Source organism: Heterodontus francisci, chromosome 2, assembly GCF_036365525.1.
Source record: "Heterodontus francisci isolate sHetFra1 chromosome 2, sHetFra1.hap1, whole genome shotgun sequence".
Taxonomy (NCBI): domain Eukaryota; kingdom Metazoa; phylum Chordata; class Chondrichthyes; order Heterodontiformes; family Heterodontidae; genus Heterodontus; species Heterodontus francisci.
Window position 1 is genome coordinate 195,778,384 of NC_090372.1, and position 13,689 is coordinate 195,792,072.

General features: G+C 45.2%; 1 protein-coding gene across 2 annotated transcripts in view; it reads right to left on the bottom strand.

Moving 5' to 3' along the window:
• dnajb6b (DnaJ heat shock protein family (Hsp40) member B6b) overlaps positions 1–272 on the bottom strand; it is a 182,000-nt gene extending 181,728 nt beyond the window's left edge. For both annotated transcript variants that reach the window (XM_068015006.1, XM_068015007.1), the window contains exon 1: positions 134–272. The gene's annotated coding sequence lies outside the window, so the exon portion shown is untranslated. The remainder of the gene's footprint in view (positions 1–133) is intronic.
• Positions 273–13,689: the final 13,417 nt, after the last annotated feature.

The window sequence follows — 13,689 nt, forward strand, 5'->3', positions numbered from 1 at the left end:
TCATTGGTTGAAGTTAAAAACTCGTAGCTACGCTGCTTCCCCCATTTTGTTTCCCCTCGGCATCTTTCTTCCCCTTCTTAGCGCCACACTAACCAAAAAGCGGCCGCCCAAAATATCCGTTACCCACTCTCACCTCTTGACTCCGTGTCCCTACCCGCCAACTCCGTCACTCAAGCCGAGCCTTCCTTCCAGCTGACTCCGTCTAGAAACATCCACCGGCCGCCGATCGGAAAAAACCTTCGCCGTCACTTCCGCCTCTCCGTTATTGCGTCACTGTTACGTCACGCGCTCGCGGATCCTGTGTTACGTCACGCCAGAAGCTTCTGGAAAATTACAGGGAGAGGGAAAAAAACCTCCTGGTATTGTTGAGGACATTACTACTTGTTAATAATCCCACTGTAGCTCTACAGTAAGTCAGTTTTCTCTGCAAAAACGTCATTCATTTCTGATGCATCTAAATTACCTTTAAATAACAACATATAACTTAAGGCGATATTAGGTCAGATGACCAAAAGCTTGGTCAAAGTTTTAAGAAGTGTCTTAAAGGAGGAAAGCGAGGTGGAGAGGTGTAGGGAAGGAATTCCAGAGCTTAGTTCCTAGGCAACTGAAGGTGCAGTCACCACTGGTGGAGCGATTAAAATCTGGGATGCTCAGAAGGCCATAATCAGAGGCGTGCAGATATCTCAGAGGGTTGTGGGCTGGGGGAGATTAGAGATAGGGAGGGGCGAGGCCATGGAGAGGTTTGAAAACAAGGATGAGAATTTTAAAATCAAGACTTGCTTGACCTGCAGCCAGTGTAAAAATAATAGGGTAATAATAGTAGGGGATTTTAACCCCCAATATTAATTGGTGGAATTCTTAAAGTGCATCCAGGAGAGCTTTTTGAGCCAGTACGTAGAAAGTCCTACAAGAGAAGGGGCAGTACTAGATCTAATCTTAGGGAATTAAGCCGGACAAGTGTCAGTGGAGGAGCATTTTGGGGATAGTGACCTAATTCTGTAACATTTAAAGTAGTTATGGAAAAGGACAAAGATGGACCGGAAATAAAAGTACTGAATTGGGGGAAGGCCGATTTCAATATGATAAAACAGGTTCTGGCCAAAGTGGACTGGGAGCAGCTACTTGTAGGAAAGTCTACATTAGACCAGTAGGAGTCATTCAAAAAGGAAATTGTGAGAGTTCAGGGCCAACATGTTCCCGTAAAGGTGAAGGGTAGGACCAACAAGTCCAGGGAACCCTGGATATCAAGGGATATAGAGGATTGGATAAGGAAAAAAAGGGAGGCATATGGCAGATTCAGAGCGCTGAAAACAGTGGAGGCCCTGCAGGAGTATAGAAAGTGTAGGGGGGTACATAAAAAAGTAATCAGGAGAGCGAAGAGGGGGCATGAAAAAACATTGGCTGGCAAGATAAAGGAAAATCCCAAGGCGTTTTATAAGTATATTAAGGGCCCATTAAGGACCAAAGTGGCAATCTGTGTATGGAGCCCGAGGACATAGGTGAGGTTTTAAATGATTACTTTTCATCTGTGTTCACTATGGAGAAGGATGATGTAGGTGTGGTGATCAGGGAGGAGGATTGTGATGAACAAATTAGCATTGAAAGGGAGGAGGTTTTAGCAGGCTTAAGAGCGGATAAATCTTGAGGCCCAGATGAGATGTATCCCAGGCTGCTATGTGAGGCAACGGAAGAGATTGCAGGGTCTCTGACACAAATTTTCAAATCCTCTCTGGCCACAGGAGAGGTGCCAGAGGATTGGAGGACAGTGAATGTGGTACCATTATTCAAGAAGGGTAGTGCGGATAAACCAGGTAATTACAGGCCAGTGAGTCTAACATCAGTAGTCGGAAAACTATTGGAAAAGATTCTGAGGGACAGGATTAATCTCCACTTGGAGAGGCAGGGATTAATCAAGGATAGTCAGCATGGTTTTGTCAGGGAGAGATCATGTCTAACAAATTTGATTGAATTTTTCAAGGAGGTGACTAGATGTGTAGATGAGGGTAAAGCAGTTGATGTAGTCTCATGGACTTCAGTAGGCTTTGGATAAGGTCCCGAATGGGAGATTTGTCAAGAAGGTAAGAGTCCATGGCATCCAGGGCAATTTTGCAATTTGGATCCAAAATTGGCTTAGTGGCAGGAGGCAGAGGGGATGGTCGAGAGTTGTTTTAGCGATTGGCAGCCTATGACCTGTGATGTACCGCAGGGATTGGTGCTAGGACCCTTGCTGTTTGTAGTGTACATTAATGATTTAGATGTGAATATAGGGGGTATGATCAGTAAGTTTGCAGATGACACGAAAATTGGTGGTGTCGTAAATAGTGAGGAGGAAAGCCTTAGATTACAGGACGATATAGATGGGCTGGTAAGATGTGCAGAGCAGTGGCAAATGGAATCTAATCCTGAGAGGTGTGAGGTGATGCATTTTGGGAGGACTAACAAGGCAAGGGAATATACAATGGATGGTTGGACGCTAGGAAGTACAGAAGGTCAGAGGGACCTTGGTGTACTTGTCCATAGATCACTGAACGCAACAGCACAGGTAGATATGGTGGTTAAGAAGGCATATGGGATACTTGCCTTTATTAGCTGAGGCACAGAATATAAGAGCAGGGAGGTTATGATGGAGCTGTATAGAATGCTAGTTAGGCTAACAACCCCTCTACATCCCATTCCCCTGCGTCCCCCACCCCACGAGACCCCTCCTGCCTTGATCTAGCTGTGGCCTGAATCCAGCGCCGCTACTGGGCATCGGATAGGTGCTCCACTGACAGCAGCCACCGCTTCTGCGGTGGAGCTGCTCAGTGAAAGAGCTGTCAGCCTCTGATTGGCCGGCAGCTCTCCAAGGGCTGGACTTTCGTTACCAGGGTCCTTGATCCCGTGGAAGGACCACCACTGTCCACTTAAGTGCCTAATTGGCACTAGATTTAGCGGGACTCCCACAGAAGAGGCAATTCGGGGTTCTCGGAATCTTTTTTCCGGACGTCGAGGCCCTCATTGCCAATGGCTGGAATTTAACCTTTCCCCAGGAGTGGGCTCGGAGGCAGGGGTGGCATAAAATATGGTGGGAGACAGGGGGTGCCGTGCCTGTTGCCTCCCGTCTCTGCAGCTATTTTAACAGCGGCGGGAGAGGTGGCAGACAGCCCATCCATCCTTCGGCCAATTGAGGCCCCTAAGTGGCCAATTGATTGCCATTTAAGGGCATTTTCCCAGCACTGCTGCTAATCTACCAGCGGCAGATGAGCACCAGCACCTGCCTAGTAAAACCTGGCAGCCTTCTTGCAGGCTGGGGTGGGGGACCCTCTTGATCTGGCACTGTGCCCCACTGAGGGCTCCCCAGCAGCATCGTTCACCCCCTAAAGCAACCCCCTCCCCCCACCACGCTAGACTCTGCCCCCCCCCCCCACCTCAGTCCTCACTGGGGCCTAGCTGATTGTCCCTGGGGAGACCCAACGCCCACTTAACCTTAAAATAAAAGCAAAATACTGCGGATGATGGAAATCTGAAACAAAAACAAGAAATGCTGGATTCACTCAGCAGGTCTGGCAGCATCTGTGGAAAGAGAAGCAGAGTTAACGTTTCGGGTCAGTGACCCTTCTTCGGAACTGACAAATATTAGAAAAGTCACAGATTATAAACAAGTGAGGTGGGGGTTGGGCAAGAGATAACAAAGGAGAAGGTGCAGATTGGACCAGGCCACATAGCTGACCAAAAGGTCACGGAGCAAAGGCAAACAATATGTTAATGGTGTGTTGAAAGACAAAGCATTAGTACAGATTAGGTGTGAATATACTGAATATTGAACATCAGCAAGTGCAAACCTGAAGAAAAACAACCTGAAAAAAACAGTGGGTAAGCAAACTGAACAAACTAAGATGAAATGAAATAAATGCAAAAAAATATTGTAAAAAATGTAAAAAGGAATGTAAAAAAAGGAAGAAAAAATAACTAAAAATGACTAAAAATGAAAGTAAAGTGGGGGGCTGTCATGCTCTGAAATTATTGAACTCAATGTTCAGTCCGGCAGGCTGTAGTGTGCCTAATCGGTAGATGAGATGCTGTTCCTCGAGCTTGCGTTGCGTTCAGTATATTCACACCTAATCTGTACTAATGCTTTGTCTTTCAACACACCATTAACATATTGTTTGCCTTTGCTCCGTGACCTTTTGGTCAGCTATGTGGCCTGGTCCAATCTGCACCTTCTCCTTTGTTATCTCTTGCCCAACCCCCACCTCACTTGTTTATAATCTGTGACTTTTCTAATATTTGTCAGTTCCGAAGAAGGGTCACTGACCCGAAACGTTAACTCTGCTTCTCTTTCCACAGATGCTGCCAGACCTGCTAAGTGAATCCAGCATTTCTTGTGTTTTGGCCCACTTAACAATTTCTGGGGACACCTTCGCTGTTGTTGGTCCTGGCTGCGTGCAGTCCCAGCTGAAGAGGTGCCAGCCTCTGATTGGTCCACAGTTCTTGGAGGCAGTACTTTCTGCTTCAGAGGGGCAGAAGCCCTGACTGAAGCCAATTAAGGGCCTGAGCTAAAGGCCTGCTACCTGAACCGAACACGACGGGACCCGGCGACATGTCGGGTTAGGTCGGGTCGGGTTGCACTTTTGGGTCTGGCATTCGGGCTCGGGTCAGGCCGGGTCGGATGCGCTCTATCACAGGTAAGTGACTGTTAATTTAATTTTTGGACTAGAAAGGTTGTTTTGTTACAGTTATTTTAAGCTTGTGCAGATCTGCAACAAAGTAAAAGACGGAAGATAAGTTAACTGATGATCGGGTTGGGCGCGGGAAAAAATGGAAGGACTCGGGCCGGGTCTGGCTCAGGTCGGATGTGGTTCTGTCGGGCACGGGTTGTGTTTTTTTTTACAGACCCGAGCAGGCCTTTAACCTGAGCGACGCAAAATAGCAGTGTGGCTTTCAGGTCCGGCAGATGCAGGCTTACCTCGTCTTTCCAGCCTTTGGACAGGGCCACCGCGTCACCGTTAAATTCTGGCAAATGTGGCCTTTACTGAAGCCCCCTCACCTGGTCATACTATCCACTACCTGCCCTGCCCAAATCATCACAGCGGCTACTACCTTGAATTCATCTCTTGGTCTCTTCCCTTATTCCTCTGGCACCTTCTTCTCCTTTGAGCTTCTAACCTTTTTCCGCCATTCTCACCTCTCCTTTACAGTTCTTTTTCTCGACTGCCCCCAGCCCCATCCAGAGCTTATTACTAAAGTAACTTCACTCTTTTCCTCCCTCAGCCTCTGCACTGTGACTCCTCATTCTCATTGATTTCAATCTCCATCTTATTTTGCCCTCTGCTTTAATTTCACTCGCATTCTGTCTTCACGAAACCTATCCTTCCATGTAAACTCTCACCCATATTCAAGGCTATCCCTCAACCTTGTCATTTCACATAGTCTCGATCACCTACAAGGCCTTCTCCGACCATTTCCTTGCATTTCTCAGCACCAACAGCTCTACCCTCTTTCAACTTTAAATTCACATCTTTGTGTTTAAATCCCTCTATGGGCTTGCACCTCCTTGTTTCTGTAACCTTCTCCAGCCTTACAAACCGCTCTCCTCCCCCATCCACCCTGGCTGAGAACTCTTTGATCCACCGACTCTGGCCTTGTGTATCCCCTCCTCCCTTCGCCTCATCATAGCCAGCTGTGCCTTCAACCATCAAGGCCTCCATTCTGGAATAAAAACTGAAAATGCTGGAAATACTCAGCAGGTCAGGCAGCATCTGTGGAGAGAGAAGCAGAGTTAATGTTTCAGGTCTGTGACCTTTCATCAGTTCTACAACAGCCCCAAGTGTACACAATGCAATTGCAATTTCAAAACACTTGTCACACACATCGGAAGTGCAATGATCGAACATTCACGGACTAACTCTGAAGAGTTATGACAAAATGGACTTTGCCTTTAAAAAATGAACCTTTATTTTAAAAAGGGAACAATGGTCAAAAATGGCCACTGAAGAAAAAGGGGATTGCATATTCAAACAGTCAAACAGATTTTGAAAGGGCTTGATAGGGTAGAAGCAGAGAGATTGTTTCTGCTGATCGGGGAATCTAGAATGTGAGGGCACAATCTCAGGATAAGGGGGTGTTCGTTCAGGACTGAGATGAGAAATTACTACACTCAAAGGGTTGTGAATCTTTGGAATTCTCTACCCCAGAGGGTTGTGGATGCTCCATCGTTGAATACATTTAAGGCTGGAATAGATACATTTTTGGTCCCGCAGGGAACCAAAGGATATGGAGAGCGGGCAGGGAAGTGGAATTGAAGCCCAAGATCAGCCATGATCGTATTGAATGGCAGAGCAGGCTTGATGGGCCATATGGTCTTCTTCTGCTCCTATTCCTTGTGTTCGGGGAGAGCTGGAAGTGACCCACCATCTTCAACAGAACCTTCAATCGAGAGAAATCTGCAATTATCTCAGGCCTACAACTATCTGGAACTTGAGTCTCAAGAGAGTTCAACAGGTTTATCATAACCCTTCTCCCACACAAAAAGCCACCTACCTCGTTCTCTTCTCTAACTGTTTCTTGTGTGTGTGTGTGTGTGCGCGCGCGCACAGGTGAGTGAGTGGGGGAGACGGTGGCATAGCGGCAATGACTGTTGGACTAGTAATGCTTGGGTAATGCCCTGGGAATATGGGTTCAAATCCTTCCATGGCAACTGGTGGAATTTAAATTCAATTAATTAATAAAAGTCTGGATTAAAAGGTAGTCTCAGTGCCATGAAATATCATTGTCATAAAAACCCATCTGGTTCACTAATGTCCTTTAAGGAAGGAAATATGCTGTCCTTACCTGGTCTGGCCTACATGTGATTCCAGAGCCACAGCAACATGGTTGACTCTTAACTGCCCTCTGAAATGGCCTAGCAAGGCACTCAGTTGTCAAGGATGATTAGAGATGGGCAACAAATGCTGACCTTGCCAACGACACCCACATCCCATGAAAGAATTAAAAAAAATTTCGGGACAAGGCATATTGATCAATAAATAATTGACTTTCTGTTTTTGAAAACCTGTCGCTGTCTGGTTATTTGAAAACTAAAACACCAAGGGGTTTAACTCTTAAATCAAATACACTTGCTGTGGTCAGGTTGAACAGTGGGAAGCACCCACATCACCCATGTGGCTGTAACACACTACAACATTACATCCTTCCCCTTCTTAGTAAATGGGAAACTTAACATGTTTCAATGGTTTGTTTCCAAAAAATGTAAACAATAAACTTAAACATAAATATTTTGCTTCTTAGTGTAGTCACTTAATTATGGTGGGTGTTTTCTCTCACGAGTAAGATGTCTGTCATCAGATGTAGTCTCATTTGACTCATGTTCTTTATCTGAAGTGTCAATGTCGGAATCGGATTCAATGCTTTCAAGTGGTGCTTTCAATGCTTTGAAGAATGACGCATTTCTTGTGATGATTTGTGAACCGCGCTTAGCAGTGATCATTGATCCTTTTGTGTTGGTCACAACAAATGGTTGGATGTCATAAGGGGTTGTTTGCTTGCCAATATGATCGTCACGTTCACAAGTACTTTATATCTTGGTTTAAGTGGTGTAGCTCTAAATTTCATGCTTCGTTCTGCATGTACCTTCATTCAATCCTTCTGTTCTCGATCGCATTCACGTACATGTTGATCGTTAGCTCCGTGGAGTAGCTCAGGATGACGTGTGAGCAGAGGATGTGCAAAGATGAGTGTAGCTGGAGGTTTTCCAGCAGTCAAGTGAGGAGTCAAGTAATTATGAATAAAGTGATTTAGCTCTTGCTTTCATGACTTGCTGTTAGCTGTAGCTGTATGGATCACTTTTTTTCAAGGTTCGCATAAATCTCTCAACTTCTCCATTGGCTCTTGGACAACGGGTTGTGATTTTCTCGTGAGTGAACCCTAGATAGTTCGTGAATTTGTTGATCTCATCACTGTTGAATGGGGGTCCATTGTCAGTTCTTACCATTTGAGGGATTCCAAACAAGGGAAAGATCTGGTCAAGCTTTGGGATAACTGCTTTCATTGAAGTTGACATAACTAATTTCACGATTGGGAATCTGCTGTAGTTGTCAGTGACAACAAGCAGGTGTTCATCTGTGGGCAAATCTGCGAAGTCAACGCAAACTTCATTCCATGGTCCTGGAGGTAGTTCGGATAGCTTGAGAGGATCACTAAGATTTGACATTCTGGTTGCTTGACATGGCACACCCAATTGATTTGTGCTCTACCATACAGTCGATTTCTGGGAACCATATCTTTTCCCTAAGAAGTTGTTTTGTTTTGACTATTCCCTGGTGTCCTCCATGTGCTATATCAACAACACATTCCCTCAATGAGTTTGGAATGACAATACAATTGTTGCGAAATACGAGATCAGATGTAGTTGTAACAGTGAGCTCAGTTTGAACATTGTGAAGACCTTGTAGTGTGTGAGCGATTTTGTCTTTCCAGTTTTGTGATTCTTATAGCCTTCATACATAATTGCAAAGCATCATCTTGTTTTGTTGCTGCTTTGATGTCGGCTAGTTTTAGCGACTTTGGCATCGCATTTATGCTTACGTAGTTAAGATGTTGTGCGGCAACCTTTTCCTCACGACTAGTAGGACCAACTGTTGGCAATGGATGTTGCAAAAGATAGTCCACTGGATTGAGCTTGCCTGGCTGATACTCAACATGGAATCCGGACTCTTGTAGTTTGAGTGTCCAAAGTTCTATTTGAGTGGATGGTTTGCTGTGTGGATTGTTGAACAAGCTCACTAGTGGTCTAAGATCGGTTATTACTTTAAACTCGCTTCCATATAAGTAGAGATGAAAGTGTAAGATACCCCATGCGATTCAGAGCATTTCTCTCTCTGTTTTCAAATAACGTTTCTCTACGGGTGTTAGTGATCTGCTTGCCATCGCAACGATTGATGGGTTACCTGTCCAATCTTTCTATACAAGAACTGAACCTAAGCCAACTGGGCTTGCATCCATGACTAGCTGGGTGGTTTTCTCAGGGTCAAAATAGACATTTAGGCAACTTGCTGACAAGCATCATTTGATCTGGTATACTGCCTGTTTGTGTGATTTAGTCCATTCCCACTTGGTGGTCTCTTTTGTCAGATCGCGTAGCGGGGCAGGTGGTGTAGTAAGGTCAGGAATGAAACGACTGCAGTATGTGACAAGTCCTAGCAGACTCCAATCTTCTTGCATGTTTATAGAATGGCTTCTGGTGATATTCCTTCACTATTGAACACATGACTGAAGAATTCAATTCTGCTTTCATTAAACAAACACGTGTCTTTGTTCAAGGTGAGTTTACATGCCTGGAGCCGTTGTAGGCATGCATGTAGGCGTGTCTCGAGTTCCTTTTCGGTGCAGCCATAGATGAGAATGTTATCGCTGATGTTCAGCATGCCTTCAAGTCCTTGAAGTGCAGATTGAATCAAATGCTGAAACACCTCAGCTGCTGAATTGACTCCAAAGTTGAGCCTCTTGTATCGGAAAAGACCATTGTGAGTAGAGAATACAGTAAGATATCTTGATTCTACTGCAAGCTCCATTTGATGGTAGCCTGTGTTGAGGTTGTTTAGTGAAGTTTAGCACCATTCACTTTCTCTATACTGTCATCCATTGTCGGTGTCAAGTATCTTTCTCATTGTATGGTTTGGATTTAGAGTCATAGAGTTATACAGCACAGAAACAGGCCCTTTGGCCCATCATGTCCATGCCGGCCATCAAGCACCTATCTATTCTAATCCCATTTTCCAGCACTTGGCCCCTTAGCCTTGCATGCTATGGCATTTCAAGTGCTCATCTAAATACTTCTTAAATGTTGTGATCGCATATCAACTCAGATTCTAATGTGGTTCTCGCTCTTGGATTTCTTGACGACTTATATCGGTGAGACCTAAAGGGTAGACTCATCCCCATCTTTCTCAATGACATCAAGGTCAACTAGGCGTTGAAGTTCCTTCTCTGCCTGTTTCCTGACATTAAATGGTATTCATCACTGTTGATGGGCAACTGGGGGCACATTAGGATCAACATGCAGGTTGCATGTAACACCTTTCAGCTTGCCGAAGTCAGTAAAGAGATCAGCATACAGTTTGAGAATGTTTTGTTTTGCGTAGGAATCATGTATGTGACTGCAATCATGTGCAGATCTGTTGCTTGTGGAAACTGATAAGTGGGTCGCAGTCTCCAGATATGACATAGAATACAGAAGGCTAATGGAATGCTATCCTTTATTAGGAGAGGAATTGAAAATAAAAATAAGGATGTTATGCTTCTGTTATACAGGGCATTGGTGAGACCACATCTCGATTACTGTGTGCAGTATTGGTCTCCTTTTTTAAGGAATGATGTAAATGCATTGGTGGCGGTTCAGAGGAGGTTTACTCGACTGCAATGAGTGGGTTGTCTTATGAGGAAAGGTTGGACAGATTGGGCTTGTTTTCACTGGAGTTTAGAAGAGCAAGGGGAGACTTGATTGAAATATATAAGATCCTGAATGGTCTTAACAAGGTGGGTGTGGAAAGGATGTTTTCTCCTGTCGGTGAGTCCAGAACTAGGGGGCACAGTTTTAAAATTAGGGGTCGCCCTTTTAAGGCAGAGATGAGGAGAAATCTTTTCTCTCAGAGGGTTCTGCGACTTTGGAACTCTCTGCCACAGAAGGTGGTGGAGGCAGGGTCATTGAATATTTTTAAGGTGCCGGTAGATGGATTCTTGTTAGGCCAGGGACTCAAGGTTATCAGGGATAGGATGGGAATGTGGAATTTGAAACACAAACAGATCAGCCATGATCTTATTGAATGGCAGAGGAGGCTCGAGGGGCCGAATAGCCTACTTCTGCTCCTAATTCGTATATTCATATGTATTCGTTCTAGTGACTTTGAATGAGACTGGCATTTCAAAAGTCCTGTGTATTTTTAGCAGTTTGTCATTGTTGTAAGGGAAAAAATTTGTAATCCCTGGTTTGCAGAGAATGGGGCAATCCTGAAGTTTGTTGAATGTTATGTCTCCCGTGACATTGACAGACGTTCCTGTGCCTGTGAGAGCATTTAAGTCCAAGCAGCCAGTGATCACTGTCACATATGGCTGTTTGCTGTGTCTGAGAGAGAGCTCAAATGTATGATTAGGGTCAACAGCCTCTACTTTGACTACATTCTCTTGCCTTTTTGCTGTGGTGCACACTTCTGTTGGTTTTGGTCTCAGTAGTTGATTTTGCTGATGAGCAACAAACACGAACAAAGTGGTTGGGGTTTCCACAGCCTATGCACTGTTGACCAGCAGCAGGACACTCTGTCTGGTGTGGGTAAGCACCTCCACAATGGAAGCATTCTCTGGAAACGTCACAACGCTGTTTGCGATTTGGCTGTTGTTGCTTTGCAGGTAGTTTCCTGGCATGTGAGCAATGAATAGTGTTCACAGGAGTGGAATTTGGAATGTGGTAATTACTGTTAGCAGCCTCAACTTCAGTAGCTCTGGATTCTGAGAACAATAGTGATCTTTCTAACTCCAGCAGCTCTGATAGCTTTCTATCTTTCTTGAGTGGTTTTTGGCGTAGTTGATTAGAGAGACAGCCTTTGATTATTTGTGTTTTGAGGCATCAACCTGGTGAAGCTACAACACAAGACTACTTGTGTCCCAAACAACGTAAGCAGCATGTGAGTGACAGAGCAAAGTGGTCCCATAACCAACGAATCAGATCTAAGCTCTGCAGTCCTGCTACATCCAGTCATGAATGGTGGTGGACAATTAAACAACTAACAGGAGGAAGTGGCTCCACAAATATCATCATCCTCAATGATGGGAGAGCTCAGCACATCAGTGCAAAAGATAAAAGCAAAATACTGCAGTTCTGAAACAAAAGCAAAAAGTGCTGGAAATACTCAGCAGGTCTAGCAGCATCTGTGGAGAGAGAGGCAAAGTTTACTTTTCAGGTCTGTGAACTTTCATCAGAACTGGCAAAGGTTAGAAAAGAATTAGGTTTTTAGCAAGTGAAGGGGAGGGGTGGGGGAGAGAACAAAGGGGAAGGTGTTTGATCGGGCAGGAAAGATTAAATAACAAAGCTGTCCTGGGACAAAGGCAAAGCGTGTGTTAATGCTTGTGGTGAAAGACAAAACATTAGTCCAGAGAGATTGTTAATAGCGGAATAACGAGCAGCTCTGACTACATGAAAAGCAGGCACGTGGTTGAAAAATAAAATATTCAAAAAAAGCCAGTCATGCTCTGAAGTTATTGAACTCAATGTTCAGTCCGCAAGGCTGTAGAGAGCCTAATCAAAAGATCAGGTGTTGCTCCTCGAGCTTGCGTCGATATTCACTGGAGCAGGCCTAAGACAGAAATGTTGGCATGAGAGCGGAGGGAGGGGGCGGAGTGTTGAGATGGCAAGCAACCGGAAGCTCAGGATCATGCTTTCGGATGAGTGGAGGTGTTCAGTAAAGCGGTCACCCAATTGGCATTTGGTCTTCCCAATGTAGAGGAGACCGCATTGTGAGCAGCAAATACAGTATACTAAATTGAAAGAAGTACAAGTAAATCGCTGACAGGAGTGTTTGGCGCCTTGGAGGATGTCCTCCCCTGTCAATATTCCAAAGGGATCTTTCCCTCCCCGACGTCCTGGTCCACTCCTCCGTTACCCCCGATACCTCGTCCCTTCCCACAGCACTTTCCTATGCAATTGCAGGAGGTGTAAGACCTGCCCTTTTACCTCCTCGCTCCTCACTATCCAAGGCCTCTTTGCTTCTCTCTCCACAGATGCTGCAAGACCTGCTGAGTATTTCCAGCACTTTATGTTCATGCAAAAGAGAAGACTGGAGCATTTGCAACAATCTTCAGCCAGAAGTGCCGAGTGGATGATCCATCTCAGTCTCTCCTGAAGTCCCCAGCATCACAGAAGCCAGTCTTCAGCCAATTCGATTCACTCCACGTGATATCAAGAAACGACTGAAAGCACTGGATACTGCAAAGACCATGGGCCCTGGCAACATTCCAGCAATAATACTGAAGACCTGTGCTCCAGAACTTGCCGTGCCCCTAGCCAAGCTGTTCCAGTACAGCTATAACACTGGCATCTACTCAGCAGTGTGGAAATTTGCCCAGGTATGTCCTGTACTTAAAAAGCAGGACAAATCCAACCCGGCCGATTACTACCCCATCAGTCTACTCTCAATCATCAGTAAAGTGATAGAAGGTGTTGTTGACAGTGCTATCAAGCGGCACTTGTTTAGCAATAACCTGCTGAATGACGCTCAGTTTCGGTTCCGTCAGGGCCACTCAGCTCCTGACCTCATTACAGCCTTAGTTCAAACATGGACAAAAGAGCTGAACTCCAGAAGTGAGGTGAGAGTGACTGCCCTTGACATCAAGGTAGAATTTGACTGAGTATGGCATCAAGGAGCCCTAGCAAAACTGTCCATGGGAATCAGGGGGGAAAACACTCTGCTGGTTGGAGACATACCTAGTTCAAAGGAGCATTATTGTGGTTGTTGGAGGTCAATCATCTCAGCTCCAGGACATCACTGCAGGAGTTGGTCCAGGTAGTGTCCTAGGCCCAACCAACTGCAGCTCCTTCATCAATTACCTTCCTTCAGTCATAAGGTCAGGAGTGGGGATGTTCTCTGATGATTGCACAATGCTCAGCACCATTCGTGACTCCTCAGATACTGAAGCAGTCCATGTAGAAATGCAGGAAGACCT